The sequence below is a fragment of the Lepidochelys kempii genome, chromosome 3, assembly GCF_965140265.1.
Source record: "Lepidochelys kempii isolate rLepKem1 chromosome 3, rLepKem1.hap2, whole genome shotgun sequence".
Lineage (NCBI taxonomy): Eukaryota > Metazoa > Chordata > Testudines > Cheloniidae > Lepidochelys > Lepidochelys kempii.
Window position 1 is genome coordinate 133082444 of NC_133258.1, and position 25725 is coordinate 133108168.

General features: G+C 42.6%; 1 protein-coding gene across 1 annotated transcript in view; it reads left to right on the forward strand.

Annotated features, from left to right (window-relative positions):
* Nucleotides 1-25725, forward strand: part of KCNK1 (potassium two pore domain channel subfamily K member 1) — a 55059-nt gene that overhangs the window by 20386 nt on the left and 8948 nt on the right. The gene's annotated exons all lie outside the window — the stretch shown is intronic.

The following is a 25725-nucleotide window of genomic DNA, read 5'->3' on the forward strand; positions in this document are numbered from 1 at the left end:
TGCCGTGCTCAGGCACCAGTATCTGGAAGTACTGGGGGAACGGGCTGTGCCGGGCAGCAAGTGTCCCCTGTTGCCTGCAGGATTGGACTGGGAGGGGGTTACACCTGCTATACATGCAGAGAAGCTGCCTTGTGGCTTTCCCCAAGTCACGTTCCATCTGGAGGCATCGGCTGCCTCTTTCCTTTCTCAAAAAGAAAAGGAGTACTTGTGGCACCTTAGAGACTAACCAATTTATTTGAGCATAAGCTTTCGTGAGCTACAGCTCACTTCATCGGATGCATACTGTGGAAAGTTTAGAAGATCTTATTTTATACACACAAAGCATGAAAAAATACCTCCTCCCACCCCACTCTCCTGCTGGTAATCGCTTATCTAAAGTGATCACTCTCCTTACAATGTGTATGATAATCAAGTTGGGCCATTTCCAGCACAAATCCAATTTGATTATCATACACATTGTAAGGAGAGTGATCACTTTAGATAAGCTATTACCAGCAGGAGAGTGGGGTGGGAGGAGGTATTTTTTCATGCTTTGTGTGTATATAATAAGATCTCCTAAACTTTCCACAGTATGCATCCGATGAAGTGAGCTGTAGCTCACGAAAGCTTATGCTCAAATAAATTGGTTAGTCTCTAAGGTGCCACAAGTACTCCTTTTTCTTTTTGCGAATACAGACTAACACGGCTGTTACTCTTTCCTTTCTGTTCACCTACCCTGTGGCCAAACTTTGAGACAAATCCCTGAGTACTAAAACAGAAAAGAGCTCCCTGTGTCCTCTTTCCATCTACCCCACAAAGTGAGTGGAGTGATTATAAGTGGGCCCAGAGTGTTCCCAAATGTAATATAATTTAATATCACTTTAAAATAAACATGATCTTATAAGAGATCAGAAAGCACTAGCTTTGCTCCTGAAGTACCTCCACTGCACTACACATTGAACATATGTTCTAGAGTTGTTGAAAACTGCAGGAACCTGAAATGAAAAGGTTAAAATGTGCCTGCAAATTCCATCCTACTTTTCAATGTTTTAAAGCTTGCTTCTGTGCCACTCCCTGATTTCGAGACTTAACATGGATTCAGGTAATTAAATAACCTTGAAAAACTCTTTCACAGCTGCCTTTTTTGCATACTGAGACCTTTTGTTTTTCAAGGCCACAAGTAAAGGCTGTATTTTTCTGAGAAATTTGGAGTTAGATGTTTAAAATTTTAATTAAAAGAATACATCAGACTGCTCATTTTTATTTTTGTAAACACAAACTTTGCCTAATGATATAGAGAGAAACTAGTTTCAGAATATCTACTTTCATTTCTAAAAGTACATTTAGGTGAATTTTTGATGAAAATTTAGTTTTAAAAAAATTAGAACTTGTGGGGTTGTTTGCAACTTGACTGAAAACCGTTTTTTTCGTTTGTAGTTAAATACTCTCCTGCAGTGTTTGCAGCTCAAACACTAAAACATTGAGATGCCAAAAGACAAGTGTTAATTAAAATCACAAGTGTGAATACAAATAAGGAATTGTGTGTGTGTAAATTTTGGGTTTTATAAATCTATATCTATATAAAATACAAAAAACCTCCAACAGTAGAGATTGTTCTTCAACAACGAATACAGTGTAAAAGAGTTGGGGGTTCCCCAACTATAAATGAATGAGAGAATGTTTTTGTACCTATGGAAAAAGAATCCACTGAATGAGCTCAATCGTATTCCCTTTGAAGTCCATAAGTACTTGTTTGTACTGATTTCAGTGGGAGATGGATCTGGCCCAAAGTGAGAGACTGGCAAGTCTATTTGGGATGGGGACGGGGAAGAGGGTGGCTATTAATGGTCTTCAGGCACAAGCAAAAGAATATAGAAAAAGGGGTTCTAATGAAAGTAGTATTTCCTCTTTCATTGTTCACTGTTGTGCAGAATTGATGTAAGATTTTGTTCATGTGAATTTTATTTCAGCATTTTGTTTTACTTTTCACTACTGGTTTCTCATACTAGCTGTTTTGTTTTGGGGATTTTTATTCTCATGCAAACTTTGTGTATTCTATATTCAGGTATCTTAAAAAAACAAAGCAAACCACCTGACAGCAGTATTTGCCAGCATCATTCTTTTCTGTGCTTTTGGGACCCCAAAAGTTCTATGTTCCCAGGATTCGGCTCATATATTGGAAAATATTCAGTAAGCCTCTGGAATGGCAGCCATACTGGAGTCAATGTCCAGCATTGGCAAGTGTCAAATGTCAGACTTCACATTTTGTAAGGCAGGCCTGGAAATATGGAAGCAAAATTTGATTAGCTTTTTATTTTGGATTGTGTGTTTTCAAATTCAGCTTGTACACCATGTGTGTATACAAGCTATAAGGTAAAATATTTTAAATACCTTGGGAGTTTTTTCTACAGGAAGTATTTTCCCTCCTAACTATCCACAGGGTGAAACATTGTGATATAAATTCCTCTGGATGTTATGCTCAGTGTATTTGAAGACTGTGTACAGAAGTGATTATTTCCTGCATATCCAAAGTGAACTGATTTTGTTTCTGCCTTTTACTGAATGGGACTGTTCGTATTTAAAGTTAAGCGCATGCTTAAGTGTCTTCTGAATCTGGGCTTAAGTCTCAATCCCCCGTTTTTGTAACATCTGAGCTTGGCAACTCTATCGGACTTTGCTTTGGCTATATCTGAAAACCTCCCAGGTGTTTTGTCTTGGGCCCGGTTGACCAGTCGGTCTTCCTGTTTTTCCTCCTGACACAAAGTAAAATAATCTAAAATATAAAGGGCGATATGATCCTAGTCCCTGTACACATGGTGAAAGGGCTGGAGTGGTATAGAGGCCCTAAAAGACCAGGTTCTGGCAGGGGGAAGATTCCACAGCACAGTAACTGAGGAAGACAGCCATAAGATAGCCTTCTGAGGAGCCCCTTGCAAGCTTTGGCATAGGCACGGTGTGGGCAGGCCTAGGGGTGTGTCAAGGGCAAGGCTGCAGCATGTAACACTGTGGAGACTTCAGGAAGCACTACAGCCCATGAGCAACCGGGAAGCCACTGTGACTTACACAGGGCCCCAGGATTGTTTGAACTACATAGATTCCAAGGCCAGAAGGGACCATTGTGATCCTCTAGTCTGACCTCCTGTATAGCACTGGCCATAGAACTTCCCCACAATCATTCCTCAAGCAGAGCTTTTAGAAGAACATCCTATCTTGATTTTTTTATTTTTTATTTTTTTGTTTGTTTTTTAATTGTCAGTAATGGAGAATCTATCACAACACCTGGTTAGTTACCCTCACTGGTAAAAATTCATGCCTTAATTCCAGTCTGAATTTGTCTAGCTTCAACTTCCAACCCTTGGATTGTGTTATACCTTTTTCTGCTAGATTGAAGAGCCCATTATCAAATATTTGTTCTTCATGTAGGTAGTGATCAAATCACCCCTTAACCTTCTGTTTGTTAGATTCAAAAAGCTCCGTCTATTTAGCTTATCACTGTCAGGCATGCTTTCTAATCCCTTAATTATTCTCATGGCTCTTCTCTGAACCTTCTCATTTATCAACATCCTTCTTGAATTGTGGACACAGGATTCCAGCAGTGGTTGCCCAAGTGCCAAATACAGAGGTAAAATAACCTCTCTACTCCCATTTGATATTCTTGGTCATGCGTTAAGAATTGCATTCGCCTGTTTGGCCACAGCATCACACTGGGAACTCCATGTTCAGCTGAGTATTCACCACAACCTCCAAATCTTTTTTCAGAGTCAGTGTCTTATGGTAGTTCGCCCTTTCTGTAAGTATGGCCTACATTTTTTTGGTTCCTAAATGAGGATTCACAGTTTACAATTATATTTTGAGACATAGCAGTTAGCCAGCTTTTAATCATGTGTGCCAGGTTAATTTATTATCTTCTGGGTTTTTAATCAAAATTATCATAGAGTACCAAGTCAAATGTCCTACAGAAGTCTAAGTATATTATGTCAGTGCTATTACCTTTACCAACCAAACTTGTAATCTCATCAAAAAAGGTATCAAGTTAGTTTTGACAAGACCTATATTCCATAAAGTCATGGTGACTGGAAGTGAGCTGTAGCTCACAAAAGCTCATGCTCAAATAAATTGGTTAGTCTCTAAGGTGCCACAAGTACTCCTTTTCTTTTTGCAAATACAGACTAACACGGCTGTTACTCTGAAACCTGCCATTAATTATATTACCCTCCTTTAATTCTTTGAGTCCCAGATCAGCTGCTCCATTACCTTGCCTGGGATTGATGTCAGACTGAAAGGCCTGTAATTACCCAGGTCATCCCATTTACCCTCTTTTACATTGGGGGCTACAAAGCAACCCAGGATTGGGTGGGTACTGAGTTTAATAAATCTTAGCTACAAACTCTGTGCTGCACTTCCAAGAGGTGCAGCCCAGCATGGGCTGGAGCCCCCACAGGGAAAAAAAAGTGGGTGATTAGCACCCACCGGCAACCAGCTTCCCCCCCCTCCACTCCAGTGCCCCCTGTCTGCCAGCGGCCCTGCTGATCAACTCCTCTCCCTCCCACCTGCCACAATCGGCTCTTCTGTGGCATGCAGGAGGCCCAGGGGGGAGGGGGAGAGCCAAACTGGGCAGGGGTAAAGGCTTGGGGGAAGAGGTTAGTGGGGCGGGGCCTGGGGCAGAGTGCGGGGTTGAGCGCCCCCAGGGCCTTGAGGAAGCTGGCTCCTGTGCAGCACAGAATTTCACCCAACCTAAATTATGGGATTCAAATGGGGTGTGTGTGTGTGTGTTTTTTAAATATGCTGCTTGTGTTCTGAGCGGAACAGGCATATTCATGCTTTGTTCACTGCACTGGTTACCAATCAACCACCAGGTGACGTTCAACGTGCTGGTTGATATATCAACCATAATTGGTCGAGGCTCAGGCTCTCAAGGATTGTCTCACCATCTCCAGCCTGCATCACTGTTGAAAAGTGCTAGAAATGTATGTCTCAAGAGTAACTATTGTGGGTACTATTGGATGAGCTTTCTCATTAATGGCATCCTGTCTCTGCACTTCACTCCATGCAAAAATACAGTTAAGCATTAACCTGATCACTTCTAGAAGGAGCTGCAAGATGCAGCTCTTTGGCTAGGCTTTCCAGACTGATGAAAACCTGGTTTTCTTAATAAGCTGCAGGCAAGGGAGGGGAGGTGGTTGTATGGTGTTTGATCTCCCTTTCTAAAATCATAAATGACTCAAACCTTTTAACATGTTCACATGCCATAGTGGTGGGTGTCAAATGAATGCTTGTAATTATAATTGATATGTCTGTAAGCCATTAAGATGACAAATTATAAATGCAATTAAGCTAAATTACTCTATTTGTACCAGCATCAGTGAATGCTTAAAGTTCAGGCTTTGATATACAAGTGTGCAATGAAACGCATAAAATGAGTGCAAAGACTTTTCAGGAAGTTTTTTACACTGTTTAAAAATGTGGTAGTTTTTTGTTTTGTTTAAAAAAAAAATTTAACCTATAGAAAATTGTGACCACTTAGCCTTCTGGGAATTCAATCACAGGTGCATGCCTGCTTTTTCCTCTTCTCTTCCTGAGCACAGCTGATCCTGGCAGAGGCTGCCTCACTGCACTTCTTGCACCATAGAATCATAGAAGGTTAGTGATGGAAGGGACCTCAGGAGGTCATCTAGTCCAACCCCCTGCTTGAAGCAGGACCAGTCCCCAATTTTTGCACCAGATCCCTAAATGGCCCCCTCAAGGATTGAACTCACAACCCTGGGTTTAGCAGGCCAATGCTCAAACCACTGAGCTATCCCTGAAAGGATGGAACTATTTGCTACTAGACCCATCAGCAGCCAGAGCTCACTGGCTGCTCAATGCATTTATACCTGCAGCTGCGCTTGGTCCAGCTTCCTGTGTCAGCCTGCTCCTGCCCAGCTTGCTCTTGTGCCTGCTTCAACCCCAGCCCTTCTCCATCCTTGATTCCACTTCCTAACCACGTCTATAGCTTACCCATTGGCTCTGACATTTTGGCTTCTAATCCCTGGCTCTGGGCGTCAGCTCTGACATCAACTACAGCCCCCAGCTATCCTGTGGTCCTGATTCGTGACTCCAGCCCTGTTCTATCTAACTTCCAGGCCTTTCCACCCCATGTCTCTGATCATTAGGCCTGACTGTCCATGCCCTGGTCATGTCCCTGGCAAAGTGTGACAATTTGGAAATCTGTCTATGCAACTTATGAATTGAGTTTCAAAGTGGTAACCAGGCTGCACGGAAGTTTGGGGCAAAATCTGAAACTAAGGCCTCCACCCTTCCAAAAAAATTCCATAGAAACGAGGCCCTGGTGGGAGTAGGGGAGGTTGGAGAATGAGCTCACCCTGCTGTGAATTGTTTGCTGTATGTATTTATATTATCTACATATGCGCATGCGTGCACACCCAAAATCTGGCTGTAGTATGGCCTTATAAAAAGACCATTAAAGTCTGTGGGAGTTTTTCCAACGATTTCATTGGACTTTGGGCCAGAACCAAAGTGCCTCTGCTAAAAATATATTTCAAAATATTTTTAAAGTTGGAGAAGTCTTCCCTTTTCTAAACAGATTTTAAAATATGCATGTGGGACTGTTCCATACCATACAGAGAAAGATATGGTCTCTGCCCCTAGGAGCTTACAGCCTAAAGCGAGAGAGACCTTAAAACAGCATAGAAATACTTTCATTCTGTTCCAAAACATTCAGATGCTTTAGTCGATAATGCAACCTAATGCCCAATTAAATTTAAAGTTTAAAACAGCCTCACATACTTTTCATGCCAGAACAGCACACTTGTTGCTATGAAGTTTTACTTACAACTTCCTGGAAAATAATAATTTAAAATCAGAATGTTGACTCAACCAGTAATGCAAACTAATCACTGCAAGAATCAAAGGCTTTTAAACATTTGACTTCTTAATATGACTAAACTGTTGTAAATCCTAAGCGTGATGCAGTGAGAAGGAGAAAAATGATGTAACCCAACCACAATAATTAAACCATGGCATGAAAACATTTCTACCTGCTGTTGAGGCAGCCATAAGAGAATTTATTTTAATTTACTTAGCTGTATTTGCATGTCCATTTAGACATAAAGAGCTCAGTGCTCTGCTCATACATAATAAATGCAGTTCCCGGTTAGTGAGCAATAGACTGTTAATACCACAGGATGCTGAAGAATTTGCACAACCATTTTTGTGTTGGTAAGAAAAAAAAACAAATCCTAGATAGACAAAATGTTTGCTGACTCCATCATTACTGTCCATTTGCATTTTCCTCCTATCCATCTACAATTAAAAAGTAAGACTCTGATCCTGCAGACAGAGCCATATGGATGCAGGAGTCCAGCCTATCGAATCCAATTGCAGGATCAGGGCCTAAAACAGTAAAGTCTGAAAATAATTTCCATCTTCCTGAATTTCATATACTTTTATCAAAGCACTCTCTTCTTTAGCAAGTACCCTTAGAGATGAGCCATAACCAACAGCTCTGAACACTCTTTAACTTTTTGATCATTTGCAACAGAGATCTGAACTTTGTATCTGGGCACATCGCTAGATATGTGGGAGCTGGGAATAGTGCTTTATGGTTCTGTAGCACCTTTCATCGTTGGATCTGAAAGCCTATGCCCTAGTGTAAGGTAAAGTAGTACTGTTCTAGCCTGCAGCTTTTGTGGTAAGATAGTAGTATTTTCATATGCATGGGGGAACTGAGTCAGAGATTAAATAATTTGTGAAAGCTCCACCAGTGAATCATTGCCACCATCAGGAATACAAACGCATGAAGCCTGACTTTTAGTTCCCTGCTCTGTTTGTTTCTTAGGCATCATTCCCATAGCTCAAGTTTTTCCATCTTTAAGATCTGCTTCAGTGTGACTTGATGTTGTTGTATTTATCTTTAACATGCTCTTTCTTTTCTTTACACAAAATAAGTAAAAATTTCACCACTCAACAGTGGTCGAAAATACCACAGTGAACAAAGCCTTAAAACGTGATCCATGTTCTACAGCTTTTTTTGTCAGTGGAAGAAATACTGCCATTCCCATGATCCCTCCATTGCCCACTCTGTGCAGAAAAGAGGCTGAGTCAGCACAGCCCACCGAATTCATGAATGACCTCTAATAAAGCAGCCAGTGTGTGTGCCAGGTTATATCATGCTGGTTGCATTTCCTTGTACATGGCACAGTATTTGCTCTGTGAAAGCACTTGGAGTTAAAAATGTGGAAACCAAATGAACAGCAGACGTTGGAGAGGATTTAGCAGTACAATAAAGGACAGGTCTACACTTAAAAAGCTGGTTTCAGAGTAGCAGCCGTGTTAGTCTGTATTCACAAAAAGAAAAGGAGTACTTGTGGCACCTTAGAGACTAACAAATATATTTGAGCATAAGCTTTTGTGAGCTACAGCTCACTTCATCGGATGCATTCAGTGGAAAATACAGTGGGAAGCTTAAAAAGCTGTATCTCTTTAGTGAAGAGCTTCTCCTGTTGGCATAGTTACTCCACCTGCCTGAGAGGCAGTCACTGTGTCCACAGGAGACGCTCTCCTGTTGACATAGAGCTGTCGAGGCCACGGTTAGCGACACAGTTATACCGATCACAAGGGTGTAGATTTTCCACACCCCGAGTGACATAGTTATACTGATAGAAGTTTGTAGTGTAGACCTGGCCAAAATGAGGGGTGTTTTTCTTCCTGTCGTGGTAACATCTCTGATAACTGCTTACTGAATGCCCCTCTTGAAGGAATGCTGTTGCAAGCAAGATTAAAATGACAGCTAGCAAAACTGAAACCACTTAAGGAGAACCACTTCTTAAAAAAATTATTACAGCTATGGCCACTGAGTATTTCTATTATGTTACTGTGCAGACCTCACATCCAGTATGCCTACAAATACAATTATGATACAAAGATCTTCAGCTGAATTTATGGTTGGGGAACCTCAATTTTTTTATTTGATAACTTAAAAAAAACCAGCCTCTAGCTATGCATGGACTGCAGTGCCTTTGAGACCAATAAAAAAGAAATGTTATACTAATGCATTAGTACTGTGTGACTCACCCTTGCTAATGGTCAGTGACCAAACATTGTAAGAAAGTGGATATCCCAGTGGAGGCAGACTTCCAGAAAGAAATATCTCCCATGGAATAGATGTACAAGAAGCTTACTTACATAATGCTTACCCAGACTGCTCGCTACTGTTCTAAGTCTACAGTGTGGAATTGTAGGTGCAGATAATCATTGCAGGGTTATGCTGCGGTCAAGAGAAATGGCAGATCACACTAGTCTAGACTCCTTTGTTGTGGCCAAGATTTTAAAAAGTGATTAGTGATTTGTGGCATCCAACTGGAGACAGTTTAAAGGACCACATTTTCAGAGGCTGGTTGCTAAGGCTATTCTGAAAATCGGGCTGCTTTAGGATGTCACAAGTTTGGCACCAAAACCCACTAATCACTGTTGAGAATCTTGGCCAGAATTCTCAGGTCCAGATTCTGATACCCTTCTGTACATTGAGCTGTAACTTCCTCCACAAGTAGTAGCCCCACTGATTTCAAGTTACACTTACAAACATTGAATAGTATCAAATTCTGGCTCTTTGTGAGTGCAGTGATGCACTGCCAGTGGGAAAATCCGACCACAGGAAGTTGGAGATTTAAGAGGATTTGTGAAAGGATAGTGGTGTTTTTGTTGTTTTTTTTATTTTTTTTTTAAATTTGTAATAAACTATTTGAGGAAATGTTTGATCACTTGTGTGAGGTAAATAATCTTTAATCTGTGCATACAGTATAATACCTGAAAACCATGAAGCAAAAACCTTATTCTCGCTTTATCTGGATATTGTCAGCCTAGTTTGTATTTTCTTGCATCTCACTGGAGTTTTTATCTTCTGAAATATTAAGTCACAATTCATTTCGAAGTAATACCTGCTCATCCTCTCTCATATAAACATGTTAATAACAATTCTATTTCAGTTGCTGTGCTTCCCCTGTGGTACTGTGTACTGACAAAATATATTCCTTTTAAGTGTCTTTCTTTGTATATCTTTCTTTTGGATGCTACATATCTGCACTATCCCCATATGCAGCAGCATATTCTGCCACGTTTCCGGTATTTCCCCATCTTGAACCAGAAATTTCATTCCCATCATCCCAAAGGGAATGGGAGCTGAGGGTTGTCAGCAGTTCACAGGATCAGTTCCCATAAGAGAGAGATTTTTATGTTTGTCTTTTTCTGCATCATATCTAGAAAGCCAGCCTGAGAACACCACCTTCACTTAGCTCTATCTTCCTGTGACCAGGGATGCTCGAGGGGCCTCTGAGATTCCTCAGTCAGGGTGAAATGGAAAGAATGGGGCAGATGATCCCCCAAAACTAGTGGTTTATTTTAATAATTAGATTAATCAAGACAGCAGCAAAACAGCTTCTACAATACCTTACTGGTTACTTAGAAGCCAAAAACACAGCTTCCCCCACAGCAGTCAAGACCTAGGCTCCCACCCAGACAGCCAAGTCAAATATGATGAGGATTATTTAAAATCTTATTCACCATATATAAAGTTCTACCAATCCCAAGAGATCAGTCACATTGCCCACCAGGTCAATGAATATTTCAGCCTTTACCCAAATGCATGCTTACAGCCAGTCCTTATTAACTAATCTAAGATTTATTAAAAAGAAAAGAGTGATTATGGTTATTTCATATCTATACGTATAATGATCTTTTAAGTACTTATGTCAGTTTCATAGGAGAGATGGTGGGCTGCTGAGTTATATAAAAATCTTTCCAAATCAGCTCATTCGATTACAGTCCAAATAGGCAGTCCACGTGCAGAGTCTGTTTAAATTCTTCCACTGAAAAATAGCAGGTCAATCCAGACTGGAGCTGGAGGTCTCAGTCTTGTGACTCAGACCTCTCCTGACTACGTTCAAGCAGACTTGAGATGACAGGATTAGGCTCTAGAGTTCTTTTTATAGATCTCCGGCAGGCTAGGACAGCCTCTTGATAGCAGATAACACAGCAGGCATTCCTTGGGTGAAGAATAGAAAATATAGATTGTTGCTTTGAAGTCAATTCCTATTTCCTATGTACACCAGGTAATTAGTTACATTGATTGGCATAAGGCTATTAACAGTTCAGAAGTTCACAGGCAGTTTACTACAAATTTCAAAGAGAAATAAAGACAATGATATTATTACAACATGTTTCATCTAGTTGCTAATATTCCTTTTTGGTCTCTGAATCAATAAAACACAGTAACAGACAGGAAAAGAAGTTTATCGTCTACCAGCCAATGAGATCACCATTGAGAAGATGTATAAGATGGGTAGGGCTGATATAGTCTCAAAATTTGAACATGGGTCAACAGATTAGTTCTCAAAGCAGTAAAACTATCTGCCTGCTGGTCTTCTCAGAATTAAATACAGAACTTTGAACATGTGAATGTTTTTATATTTATTTGGGCAGATTATGATAGGTTGTACAATATATGATGGGGTTGTGGTTGTGGATTACTCGGGTCTGAAATGACCACACTTATTTTGCTTTGACCCTAAGAGAGACATTGTGTGAGCTTCAGAAAGAAGTGTCTTATATTTTTAGTTACAAAATGGATTTTCTAGTTTGAAAAGATGTTCCATAGAAATGGAGAATTGTGTATTTTTGTCTGGTTTGTAATAGTTTGTTTGGCTGATTTTTAGGGATTAATGGGTTGTGAACATGTTTGGGAAGGAGGGAGGATAAGCCAATGATTATATGTAGCAAACAGTTTTACATTCTGTTAAAACCTTAATATTTCCAGAAATTGCTACATTATCAAATGAACCAGAATTAGACACTTTCTCTATAAGAAAACATATTAAAATTTAAAATGATTGGAAATGGCACATTAATGTATATGCTTTGAATGTCAAAACGTCCTACAAACATGGGTAGGGATTATCATCCTCATGTTGCAAATGAAGGAACTGATGCTATGTGACTTGTCCGAGGTCCACATAACAAATCGGCTTTAGGAATAGAAATTCCTCAGTAGATGGAAAGTTGCATTTTTATTTAAAGAAATATTTGCAGATGTGACTTTTTTTTTTTTTAAACTATCTACAGGATAGAACTCTTTGGTTCTGCCCACTGAATAACTGGTCTCATTCACTGATCTCACTCTCAGTTCCTTCTGAAGGTGCAGTAAATAGTATCTCTGTTTGGGAGAGGGAGGTGGAAAGCATCATAATCTGCAGCTGGTTTGTTTCTCTTTATTCCCAGATGATGGACGAACTACAATTGCAGCTCATTTCAGTGCAAGAAATGATAACCTTGCAAAATTACGTATCCATTTTTCACTAATTCGATACTGGATTGAAGTACAGCAGTAAGTGGCTCTGCGACACCTTCAAAGCTGTTGACGTATCTAAGATGCATTTAGGAAGGTAACAGCTGCCCGATGTCAGTTTTTAGAAGCCTCTTCTTGATGAACTGCACCTGGCTTTTGTTCCTTTCAAGCTGAGTAACCGTACTGCACAGGTGGCGGGCTCAGCAGTGGCAGCTGGTACGTCCCTACAGTGCGCTGTGCATAAACAAAGACTTTCAAGTGGCAGAAGGCTCAGGTAATTGGGATGAACTTTAAAAATGGATGTAGCACAGAAAATGTTATTACGGGTGATTAAAAGCATAGCTCCGAGCCTTTCTGGAGATAAAAAAACATCGTCCTCCTACGCTAACCTCCAAGACCGTGTGTATCCTCTGAGGCTCAGTGCTAGCTATGGTAAATGGGCTTTCGCTGCTCAGCTGCTCTTGCCATAACTGACACTGCTGTAGCGGACTGTAATACTGAACAAATCCAGGGTAGTAGTATTTGGGGTACAGGAGCACCGGGATGTCCCGACCAAGGTCAGGGCCCTTTTGCGCTAGGCACTGTACAAATACATAGTATGAGGCAGTCCCAGCCCTGTGTGGGCCCTCTTCCTTGGGTGAATTTTGCCCTTGGTAAGTACTGGTTAAGAAGGGGCTCTGGTAGGAGAGCACAAAGAAATATGCTGCTATGCGTAGAGGCACAAACAGCAAAATCAAAAACATCCACTCAAAAAAATGTCCGTTTTGTAACCTTTCAGTCGGATAGAAATAATGCTCCCCCTTTTAGAAGCCATTTGTACTTCTCTGAGTTACTGAGATTCTTGAGTGAGTTCTACCAGGCAACAGCCATAATGAAATAGCTTATTGGTGGGAGCCTGACTCTGGTACAAATTTGACCATCTGTTGCCTGGCAGGCACGTAAACCAATTAAAAAAAAGAATAACCGGAGTTATCATTACTGAATCCTCAAAGCAACCCTCAGGAAGTCTAACCTTGCCTTTGACCTGTTGGTTGGCTGGTATTCAGTAGCCTCTTAGTACTTGCCCTTATTTTTATTTTATTAAAAGATTAATCTGAGGTTGGAGGAAAAAATAGCTATAGCTTTTATGTGAGATACAAAATAAATCCACCAGATCTTTATTATTAGTTTTCTTTATTTCTAAATACATATTTTTATTATTCTGTGGGAGAGACTCAAAATGATTCCTGTTTTGATCTTGGGCCCAATTCTTACACAAGGGCTTCAGCTATAAAAACAAACAAAATAAAACCCTAATAGTAATGGGGGAGGAATACTTACACAAATCTTTTTGACTATCATCAAATTGAAGTCAGAATTTTTCTGCTAAGGTATAATAGATCCATATCTGCTAAATAAGCTTATAAATTTAGTCCTTAGTCCTGCAATGAGCGCTGTGTAGAACCTTGCACCTACGTGGCGCACCTGGAAGTCTTTAATGATATGTTGGCTCAATGTAATTGAAATAATTGGGGCTCTTTGTGCCCCCCAGATACTACCCACACAGAGCTCATTTCAGGATCAAGGTTTAAATGTATCCTAGTAAGAGGAAAAAGAAAAGGAGGACTTGTGGCACCTTAGAGACTAGCAAATTTATTTGAGCATAAGCTTTCGTGAGCTACAGCTCACTTCATTGGATCCACTGCATGCATCCGATGAAGTGAGCTGTAGCTCACAAAAGCTTATGATCAAATAAATTGGTTAGTCTCTAAGGTGCCACAAGTCCTCCTTTTCTTTTTGCGGATACAGACTAACACAGCTGCTACTCTGAAACCTAGTAAGAGGAGTTTCACTCTAGATAATTCTGTATAAATTTGAGTAACATGCCAGTACTGTACTGGGGCTTGAAAAATCCAGTTGTCCACTCTTAGAGGGGGTGTGATTGCAAGGTAAGTGCCATCGGTTTCTGAAACATCCAGGCTTTCACTTCCAACAGAAATGTTAGGTCTTTTTAAAGGCATGTTTATTGGTCCTGGAAATGGTCTGACTACAACAATCACAGCAGTTCTGTATCTTTTTCTTTTCTCCAGTGGATTCCTTTTTGGTGACAGTTGGAATGTATGCTTTCCTTCAGACTTGCTAATTAGAGACCTGCACTGGAGTAGTGTAATGGTTCACCTTGAGTTGATACTATATGCTTAGCTCATATATAATGCAAACTGAGTGGGATTAGCAGGTCCATGGCATGGGAAAATGCTATCATTTTCCACTTCAAGTCATTTCTACGGTATACAAAAGAGAATTTACATTTTTCTCTGATGCTTATGCTGAGAAGTGACATTATTGAGCCAAACATTAATCTGCTCAAATATGACACAAGAATATACTCAGCAATATTCTTATGCCTATGAATATAGAGACAATTGCAAAGGAACAGACTATCTGCCCTGTATGCTTCTGCAATGCAGTAAACCATATCACTTTGTCATATCTAAATCTAGCTTCATCTAGTTTAGTCCAATTTCTAATTACCCCTGTAATTCATTATGGATGTCTGTCAGAATTTTTAAGTGGGGGAAAAAATAAACAAGAGCTGTACTTATTACACATTGTCCTGTGTATTTAAAATGAGAGCTGTTCCTCTCTATGGAAATAGGACAGGAAAAACAAAGTGGAAAAACACACCTTCTTCAATATGTAATAAGGTAAAATTCACCCATCTACAGAGACCTCTCCAGCACTAGCCACAAGGATGCAGGGAAGGGGAGCACAATCACCTTAGTCATGCTTTCCAATCGGAGATAGACTTTGTAAAGCTTGCTGATGCTTTGTGATATAGTTGTATCGTCTGCAAATCATATGGTGCTTTATAAAGGCTACCCTACTGGTCTCATTTTGGAATTACGAAGTGCTGTCCTTTACTGTTTGAGGCATTCCAGGAACTGTTAAACTGCAGTTTGTGGTACTAGGTAGTGCCCTAGCAACTTAAAAATGTACTTTAAAATAGTCAACGGAGACAAGAGAGTCCTTTATTATGGAGAGAGTACGAAAGTGTCTTGACTATTAAGACTGTAACTAGATTCCTGTTCTATTCTCCATTTTAAGTTCCTCCGCAATCTCTTTACCCTCAAAATTCTGCAAGCGTGGTCAGTGGTCAAAGGAGTATGTATGTATTGGATCATAGCAACAATCTTCTCTTCTCCCTAGCAGCTGCTACCTCTCAGCAGGTCTGGCAGACTTCATATAATTTGAAAAGGGCCACCAGATATCTAGCCAACGGTGTGAAAGGTGTGCCATATGACAGTGGTGGTACAGTACAAAACCGCCCTCATGCAAACTTCTTGGGTTCAGGGGCTGCAAACTAGTCTGTGAACTGCATGGACTGGACATTTAGGTTTAAATAGATTTCTGACTTAGCTGACAGCCAGCAGAAATAATAAATTCTCATGCACCAAACTGCTTGGGTTCAAAGACGCTACAGCCTGTAGTGATTCAGCCAGTGGCATTTCTAAATGTATAAATTGAACCACTCTTTTTCAAGGAGGCTACAAACTTTGTTGGCAGAATATTTCTTAAAATGCATTTTAAATTAGATCTGACGTTATGGCATGTTGACATAACATGGCTGTGCTGCACAAAGTGACCTTTGAATTTCATTTTATTCATGCTGCATAATATGTGACCCTTGCCTTGTAATTTATGCCTCAACGAGCTTCGGTATTTTACATAAACTCACTATTCATCTTTTTTAATCCCAGCGTTGCTGTGGGTTTGAAATCCTGAGGGCAGGATTCTGATCACTTGAGTTACTACTGTGTAACTCCTACCAAAACAAAGTGCTGAAGAGCTGTTTCTAGGATTTATATAGCCCATGAGCATATCAGCAACTCATATAAAGGAAAGAGTCCGGCCATAAATAATCAGTTTGTTGCACTGTTAGCATAGGTTCCAGAGCATGACAAAGGCTTACACAAAAACAGTGTAGAAAGAGACTTAGAACATGTAACTGGCCTACAGCATCCCTCAGTGATTCATGCATGGAAGGTGAGTGTCCATGAAGAAAGTAGATGTTACCCTTCACCGTTCCTCCTTGTTCTTCCCATCAATCCATGTGTGACGCTGCACTCCATATGTTTTATGGAAATGTGCTAATGAGTGTAAATATAATGTAACTGGAATATGCTTTATGCAAAAGGTCTCTTGTAAGGTATCATTACAAAGCTTATCTACTGAGTGTGTTTATCCTATTTGAATGAATGTATCATTTTTGTATCTAAAACTAAAAACATGAAGTATTACTCTGAAGTCCAATTGTAACTATGCAAAGAGTGGGCCATTAATGGTGGCTAGGAATCTTGATGGCTCCCATTAACTAGGACAATTGGTTGTGAATGGCTCTGTTTATGCACAAACCTTCCTGGGTACGTGCAGGCCAACCCTGAAAGAATGGAGAATGGGGTCTTACAGTGACATGTGATCATGTCACCTGGTACTGGAATCCATCTTAAACCTGCTGCTTTTCCATTTAGATGGAGGATTGGGGACCCAGAGAGACAAAAGATTCCCACCTTGTTCCAAAGCTATAAAAGGGGGTGGAACAGAACAAAGGGGGCTGCCATCATGAGAAATCCCTGAGGTACTACCTGAGCTGTAACTAACAAGAACTGTATCAGGGGAAAGGATTGGGCCCAGACTAGTAAGAAGTCTAGTCTGTGAAAGAAGCTTATTGGAACATCTCTGAGGGTGAGATTTACCTGTATTCAGTTTCTTAATGTATTAGGCTTAGACTTGCGTGTTTTGTTTTATTTTGCTTGGTAATTTACTTTGTTCTGTCTGTTATTACTTGAAACACTTAACTCCTACTTTTTATAGTTAATAAAATCACTTTTGTTTGTTAGTAAACCCAGAGTAAGTGATTAATTCCTGGGGGAGCAAACAGCTGTGCATATCTCTCTGTCAGTGTTATAGAGGGCCGACAATTTATGACTTTACTCTGTATAAAGCTTATACAGGGTAAAACAGATTTATTTGGGGTTTGGATACCACTGGGAACTGGGTGTCTGGGTGCTGGAGATAGGAGTACTTGCTGAGCAGTTTTTGGTCAAAGTCTGCAGCTTTGTGGGCATGGTTCAGACCCAGGGTCTGTGTTGTAGCAGGTTTGCATGTCTGGCTCAACAAGACGGGGTTCTGGAGTCCAAAGCTGGCAGGGAAGACGGGCTCAGAGGTAGTTTCAGCACATCAGGTGACAGTCCCAAGGGAGTCTCTGTGACCAAACCTGTCACACCATGGATGCAAGGTCTTGAGCTTGGGCCAGAAAAGGATGGATCGGGAAAAGTAGCACTTTCCACAGCATCATGCGGGGATTTCTGCCTGGAAATTCAGGCTGGAGATAATCCAGCTCAGAGCTGTATCACCTCTTCCTTCTGGGAGACCTCTGCCTCTGCTGCTGGAGGAACATACCAAGAATATGGTTCTGGTCTGATGTACTAGAATTCTTTGATCACTTCAACAAAATAGACAAAGGAGAACCAGTAGTTATAATTTTTTTTGGACTTTCAGTAAGCCTTTGTCAGAGTCCCTCCAGGAGGCCATAAAGGGAACAGTACACTACTGTTCTGGATTAGAAGCAGTCTCGGGGATTGAAAACCAGGATTAATTGGTCAACTTCATGGTTTCCTCAAAGATCTGTGCTAGGACAGTATTTAAAATATTTCTAAATGAACTAAAGGAGGGACTGAACAATGAGGTAGCAAAAGCTAGATACACAAAACTAATTAGTCCAGACTAGCAATTGGGAAGCATGATAACAGATAACTCAGTGTTGACAAGGTAATGCAATTTGGAAGAAATAATGTGAGCCTCTCATATGTCTTGCTCGGTTCTAGACCGACACTAGCCATTTGGGAAAAGGAACTGGGCAGCTCAGTGAAAACATCTGTTTAATGGAAATCCAAAAAGCAAACAAAATGTATGGCTATCGAAGGAATGGGATAGAAAATAATGAAAATATTCTAATGCTATTTTATAAACCAGTGGCACACCTAAGATACTCTCCTCAGTGCTAGGATATAGGAAAATAGAAGAGGTACAGAGACAGATGAGAAAATAACTAGAAGGGATCAATAATAGGGAACATGAGGCATATAAAATGAGCTGTACAGAGAAGGTAGAATCAGTAACTCCTGTTTACTCACATGATACAAGAACAAGGGAACAATTTAATGTAATTGAACGGCAATAAATGTAAACCAATAAAAGGAAATATTTTATCCAATGCATAATTAACCTGTGTAATTGCCACAAGGTATCCAAGGTCAAGGGCTTAAAAGAATTAGAAAAAGAATATCCATTTCTATGGACAATGAGAATATGCACAGTTGCATCCTAGAAGATAAAAATGTGTATACTATGCCTTTTAGGTTATAAAAGGAGCCATTAAATGACTCTTAGGAAAAACATCCCCTATGGGCTATGTTACCTGGACCATTTTAACTCGAGTCCCCCCCAAATCAATTCTGTCCCAGTCCTCTCCCTATACTGATTAAAGTAATTTAATAATTTTCATAATGGGGATACAATTCTCCTTAATTTGAGCCTTTTTCTCTCATAAGGAAAAGCATGTTTTTAGGACTACTGTTGTGATATATGTAAACATGATTGCTTCAGCTGAATAATGGAAAGTGACACATTATTATATAGTTATACAGAGCCAGATGTGTGCACCAATCTTAGAAAATCCTTGCCCTGAAGAGGTTACAGAGTGAAGAGGCAACAAATAGATGAAGAAAGGGAATGAAATGCAACAGAAAGCAAGTGACTGAACAGTGACATTTAGCTTATCTTTTTAGTTCGCTGATTTTCTCTGAAATGTAAGACTATCCTCTATTGTGTTAATACTTCTTACAATGAAAGACCAAGATTTACTGGCATGACAAAAATATTGTAACTCTTATTCAGTATTAAAGTGGCCTTAATGTACTTTATCTTAATTCACTTTGGAAGTGAATTAATTCTGTGTAAGCCCTGGTCTACACTAGGACGTTAGGTCGAATTTAGCAGCGTTAAATCGATGTAAACCTTCACCCGTCCACACAATGAAGCCCTTTATTTTGACTTAAAGGGCTCTTAAAATCGATTTCCTTACTCCACCCCTGACAAGTGGATTAGCGCTTAAATCGACGTTGCTGGCTCGAATTTGGGGTACTGTGGACACAATTTCGATGGTATTGGCCTCCGGGAGCTATCCCAGAGTGCTCCATTATGACCGCTCTGGACAGCACTCTCAACTCAGATGCACTGGCCAGGTAGACAGGAAAAGAACCGCGAACTTTTGAATCTCATTTCCTGTTTGGCCAGTGTGGCAAGCTGCAGGTGACCATGCAGAGCTCATCAGTACAGGTGACCATGATGGAGTCCCAGAATCGCAAAAGAGCTCCAGCATGGACCGAACGGGAGGTACGGGATCTGATCGCTGTTTGGGGAGAGGAATCCGTGCTATCAGAACTCCGTTCCAGTTTTCGAAATGCCAAAACCTTTGTGAAAATCTCCCAGGGCATGAAGGACAGAGGCCATAACAGGGACCCGAAGCAGTGCCGCGTGAAACTGAAGGAGCTGAGGCAAGCCTACCAGAAAACCAGAGAGGCGAACAGCCGCTTTGGGTTAGAGCCCCAAACATGCCGCTTCTATGATGAGCTGCATGCCATTTTAGGGGGTTCAGCCACCACTACCCCAGCCGTGTTGTTTGACTCCTCCAATGGAGATGGAGGCAATACGGAAGCAGGTTTTGGGGACGAGGAAGACAGTTAACAGCAAGCAAGCGGAGAAACCGGTTTTCCCGACAGCCAGGAACTGTTTCTCACCCTAGACCTGGAGCCAGTACCCCCCGAACCCACCCAAAGCTGCCTCCTGGACCCAGCAGGTGGAGAAGGGACCTCTGGTGAGTGTACCTTTTTAAAATACTATACATGGTTTAAAAGCAAGCATGTGAAAGGATTACTTTGCCCTGGCATTTGCGGTTCTCCTAGATGTAGTCCTAAAGCCTTTGCAAAAGGTTTCTGGGGAGGGCAGCCTTATTGCGTCCTTCATGGTAGGACACTTTACCACTCCAGGCCAGTAACACGTACTCGGGAATCATTGTAGAACAAAGCATTGCAGTGTATGTTTGCTGGCATTCAAACAACATCCGTTCTTTATCTCTCTGTGTTATCCTCAGGAGAGTGAGATACAATTCATGGTCAACTGGTTGAAATAGGGTGCTTTTCTTCAGGGGACACTCAGAGGAGCCCATTCCTGCTGGGCTGTTTGCCTGTGGCTAAACAGAAATGTTCCCCGCTGTTAGCCACAGGGAGGGGGGAAGGTTGAGGGGGTAGTCACGCGGTGGGAGGAGGCAAAATGCGACCTTGTAACGAAAGCACATGTGCTATGTATGTAATGTTAACAGCAAGGTTTACCCTGAAAGAGTGTAGCCACTATTTTATGAAATGTGTCTTTTTAAATACTGCTGTCCCTTTTTTTTTTTTTCTCCACCAGCTGCATGTGTTTCAATGATCACAGGATCTTCTCCTTCCCAGAGGCTAGTGAAGCTTAAAAAGAAAAAAAAACGCACTCGCGATGAAATGTTCTCCGAGCTCATGCTGTCCTCCCACACTGACAGAGCACAGACGAATGCGTGGAGGCAAATAATGTCAGAGTGCAGGAAAGCACAAAATGACCGGGAGGAGAGGTGGCGGGCTGAAGAGAGTAAGTGGCGGGCTGAAGACAGGGCTGAAGCTCAAATGTGGCGGCAGCGTGATGAGAGGAGGCAGGATTCAATGTTGAGGCTGCTGCAGGACCAAACCAGTATGCTCCAGTGTATGGTTGAGCTGCAGCAAAGGCAGCTGGAGCACAGACTGCCACTGCTGCCCCTCTGTAACCAACCGCCCTCCTCCCCAAGTTCCATAGCCTCCACACCCAGACGCCCAAGAACGCGGTGGGGTGGCCTCCGGCCAACCAGCTACTCCACCACAGAGGATTGCCCAAAAAAAAGAAGGCTGTCATTCAATAAATTTTAAAGTTGTAAACTTTTAAAGTGCTGTGCTTAAAGTGCTGTGTGGCATTTTCCTTCCCTCCTCCACCACCCCTCCTGGGCTACCTTGGTAGTCATCCCCCTATTTGTGTGATGAATGAATAAAGAATGCATGAATGTGAAGCAACAATGACTTTATTGCCTCTGCAAGCGGTGATTGAAGGGAGGAGGGGCGGGTGGTTAGCTTACAGGGAAGTAGAGTGAACCAAGGGGCGGGGGATTTCATCAAGGAGAAACAAACAGAACTTTCACACCGTAGTCTGGCCAGTCATGAAACTGGTTTTCAAAGCTTCTCTGATGCGTACCACGCCCTCCTGTGCTCTTCTAACCGCCCTGGTGTCTGGCTGTGCGTAACCAGCAGCCAGGCGATTTGCCTCAACCTCCCACCCCGCCATAAACGTCTCCCCCTTACTCTCACAGATATTGTGGAGCACACAGCAAGCAGTAATAACAGTGGGAATATTGGTTTTGCTGAGGTCTAAGCGAGTCAGTAAACTGCGCCAGCGCGCCTTTAAACGTCCAAATGCACATTCTACCACCATTCTGCACTTGCTCAGCCTGTAGTTGAACAGCTCCTGACTACTGTCCAGGCTGCCTGTGTACGGCTTCATGAGCCATGGCATTAAGGGGTAGGCTGGGTCCCCAAGGATACATATAGGCATTTCAACATCCCCAACAGTTATTTTCTGGTCTGGGAAGTAAATCCCTTCCTGCACCTGTTTAAACACACCAGAGTTCCTGAAGATGCGAGCATCATGTACCTTTCCCGGCCATCCCACGTTGATGTTGGTGAAACGTCCCTTGTGATCCACCAGAGCTTGCAGCACTATCGAAAAGTACCCCTTGCGGTTTATGTACTCGGCGGCTTGGTGCTCCGGTGCCAAGATAGGGATATGGGTTCCGTCTATAGCCCCACCACAGTTAGGGAATCCCATTGCAGCAAAGCCATCCACTATGACCTGCACATTTCCCAGGGTCACTACCCTTGATATCAGCAGATCTTTGATTGCGTGGGCTACTTGCATCACAGCAGCCCCCACAGTAGATTTGCCCACTCCAAATTGATTCCCAACTGACCGGTAGCTGTCTGGCGTTGCAAGCTTCCACAGGGCTATCGCCACTTGCTTCTCAACTGTGAGGGCTGCTCTCATCTTGGTATTCATGCGCTTCAGGGCAGGGGAAAGCAAGTCACAAAGTTCCATGAAAGTGCCCTTACGCATGCGAAAGTTTCGCAGCCACTGGGAATCGTCCCAGACCTGCAACACTATGCGGTCCCACCAGTCTGTGCTTGTTTCCTGAGCCCAGAATCGGCGTTCCACAGCATGAACCTGCCCCATTAGCACCATGATGCATGCATTGGCAGGGCCCATGCTTTCAGAGAAATCTGTGTCCATGTCCTGATCACTCACGTGTCCGCGCTGACGTCGCCTCCTCGCCTGGTATCGCTTTGCCAGGTTCTGGTGCTGCATATACTGCTGGATAATGCGTGTGGTGTTTAATGTGCTCCTAATTGCCAAAGTGAGCTGAGCAGCCTCCATGCTTGCCTTGGTATGGCGTCCGCACAGAAAAAAGGCGCGGAACGATTGTCTGCCGTTGCTCTGACGGAGGGAGGGGCGACTGACGACACGGCTTACAGGGTTGGCTTCAGGGAGCTAAAATCAACAAAGGGGGTGCCTGTACATCAAGGAGTATTTCAGGCAGGACTGCACGGAGGGTTCCAATAAGAAATGGTGCACCTAAGTTATCGTTCTCATTGGAACAAGGAGGTTAGCCTGGCCTCTGATTGATACATGGCTAGATTTACCTCGCTGCACCTTCTCTGTGAGTGACTGCAGTGTGACCTAGAGGAATGAGTCCCCTAGACAGGGGAGGAGGCAAATGAGTACAAAACAAATCTGGTCTATTTCTTGTTCTGACCCACTCCATCTATCTTTTACATCTTTGGCTGGCAGCAGACGGTGCAGAAGGACTGCATGCCATCCACATCTCATGGCTGCTCAGCAGAAGATGGTACAGTACGACTGCTAGCCATCTTCATCTCTTGCCTGCCTGGCAGAAGATGGTACAGTACGACTGCTAGCAATCCTCATCTCTTGCCTGCCTGGCAGAAGATGGTACAGTACGACTGCTAGCAGTCCGTATCGCCTGCCCGCTCACCATAAGACGATTCAATAGGACTGACTGCAGGACTAAAGAGAATGACCTGGTCAGGTCACTCCAAATTTAGTCCCTGCGCCCATGTCTGCCCAGGCGCTCCCAGCCGACGTGGCCAGGAGCACCTCGGACACGACGAGGACGACTACCAATCGTATTGCACCGTCTGCTGCCAGAAGGGAATGGGTTGCTGCTACTGTGCAGCAAAGCCGTACCGCGTCTGCCAGCACCCAGGAGACATAGGGTGACAGTTACCTGAGCGGGCTCCATGCTTGCCGTGGTATGGCGTCTGCACAGGTAACTCAGGAAAAAAGGCGCGAAATGATTGTCTGCCCTTGCTTTCACGGAGGGAGGGAGGGAACGGGGGCCTGACGATACGTACCCAGAACCACCCGCGACAATGTTTTAGCCCCATCAGAGTGCTCCATTGTGACTGCTCTGGACAGCACTCTCAGATGCCCGATTGTTTGCCGTTGCTCTGACGCCGGGAGGGGCGCTTACAGGGTTGGCTTCAGGGAGCTAAAATCAACAAAGGGGGTGGCTTTACATCAAGGAGTATTTCAGGCAGGACTTCATGGAGGGTTCCAATAAGAAATGGTGCACCTAAGTTTTTGTCCTTATTGGAACAAGGTTAGCCTGGCCTCTGATTGATACATGGCTAGATTTACCTCGCTGCACCTTCTCTGTGAGTGACTGCAGTGTGATCTAGAAGAATGAGTCCCCTAGACGGGGGAGGGGGAGAAGCAAATGAGTACAAAACAAATCTGGTCTATTTCTTGTTTTGATCCACTCCATCTATCTTTTACATCTTTGGCTGGCAGCAGACGGTGCAGAAGCACTGCATGCCATCCACATCTCATGGCTGCTCGGCAGAAGATGGTACAGTACGACTGCTAGCAGTCCATATCGCCTGCCCGCTCACCATAAGACGGTTCAATAGGACTGACTGCAGGACTAAAGAGAATGACCTGGTCAAGTCACTCCAAATTTAGTCCCTGCGCCCATGTCTGCCCAGGCGCTCCTGATCGACCTCACAGAGGTGACCAGGAGCACCTCGGACATGACGATGACGGCTACCAGTTGTACTGTACCGTCTGCTGCCACAAGGCAAGGGGTTGCTGCTACTGTGTAGCAATGCCGTACCGCGTCTGCCAGCACCCAGGAGACATAGGGTGACGGTTACCTGAGCGGGCTCCATGCTTGCAGTGGTATGGCGTCTGCACAGGTAACTCAGGAAAAAAGGCGCGAAACGATTGTCTGCCCTTGCTTTCACGGAGGGAGGGAGGGAACAGGGGCCTGACGATATGTACCCAGAACCACCCGCGACAATGTTTTAGCCCCATCAGGCATTGGGATCTCAACCCAGAATCCCAATGGGCAGCGGAGACTGCGGGAACTGTGGGATAGCTACCCACAGTGCAACGCTCCGGAAGTCGACTCTAGCCTCCGTACTGTGGAAGCGCTCCGCCGAGTTAATGCACTTAGAGCATTTTCTGTGGGGACACACACACTCGAATATATAAAACCGATTTCTAAAAAACCGACTTCTATAAATTCGACCTTATTCCGTAGTGTAGACATACCCTAAGGGTGCTCACAAAGGCGTTAAATGCAGTTTAACTAATCCACTGACTTCAGTGATCTTTGGATCAGGCCCTAATATTTGGAAAAGGCAAAAAAAAACTTTGGAAACCACTAACTGGATGGTCAGTGTATACAAAGTAGTTAGTAGTAACTTTCAAGTTGTTTTTAATATGTAGTTAGATTTAGGCAGAAAATGCTGTAGGGCCAACTCAGTAAAATATGAACATTTCCATGTACAAGTTAGAGGTATTAACAGTTTAGTACGTTTAAAAATCTTTGAGACTTGTAATGGATTTCAGTAGTACTATAAAGGTAAATGAAAAAAGTGCCCTGCAGCATGATCTTTTTTCAAGTGACTGAACTTGGATCAATTATTCATCATGTCATTAAAATTCATGTAGGACTGAAGACTACTATTTGGTGCATTAAGTTATATAATGCAGAGAAATTACACCGCATAGGGTTTCTTTGTGCATGTTGTAATGGTGAGGAGATGCAAATTTTGTAATTTGTCGTCCGTCATCTAAAAGTGTTTCTATGTATCTTGGATTAAAATATTGCTTCCTCTAAGACATTTAGTACCAATTTTTAGACCACCGGAAAACTTTCAAGAGGGTTTCTTTTTTAT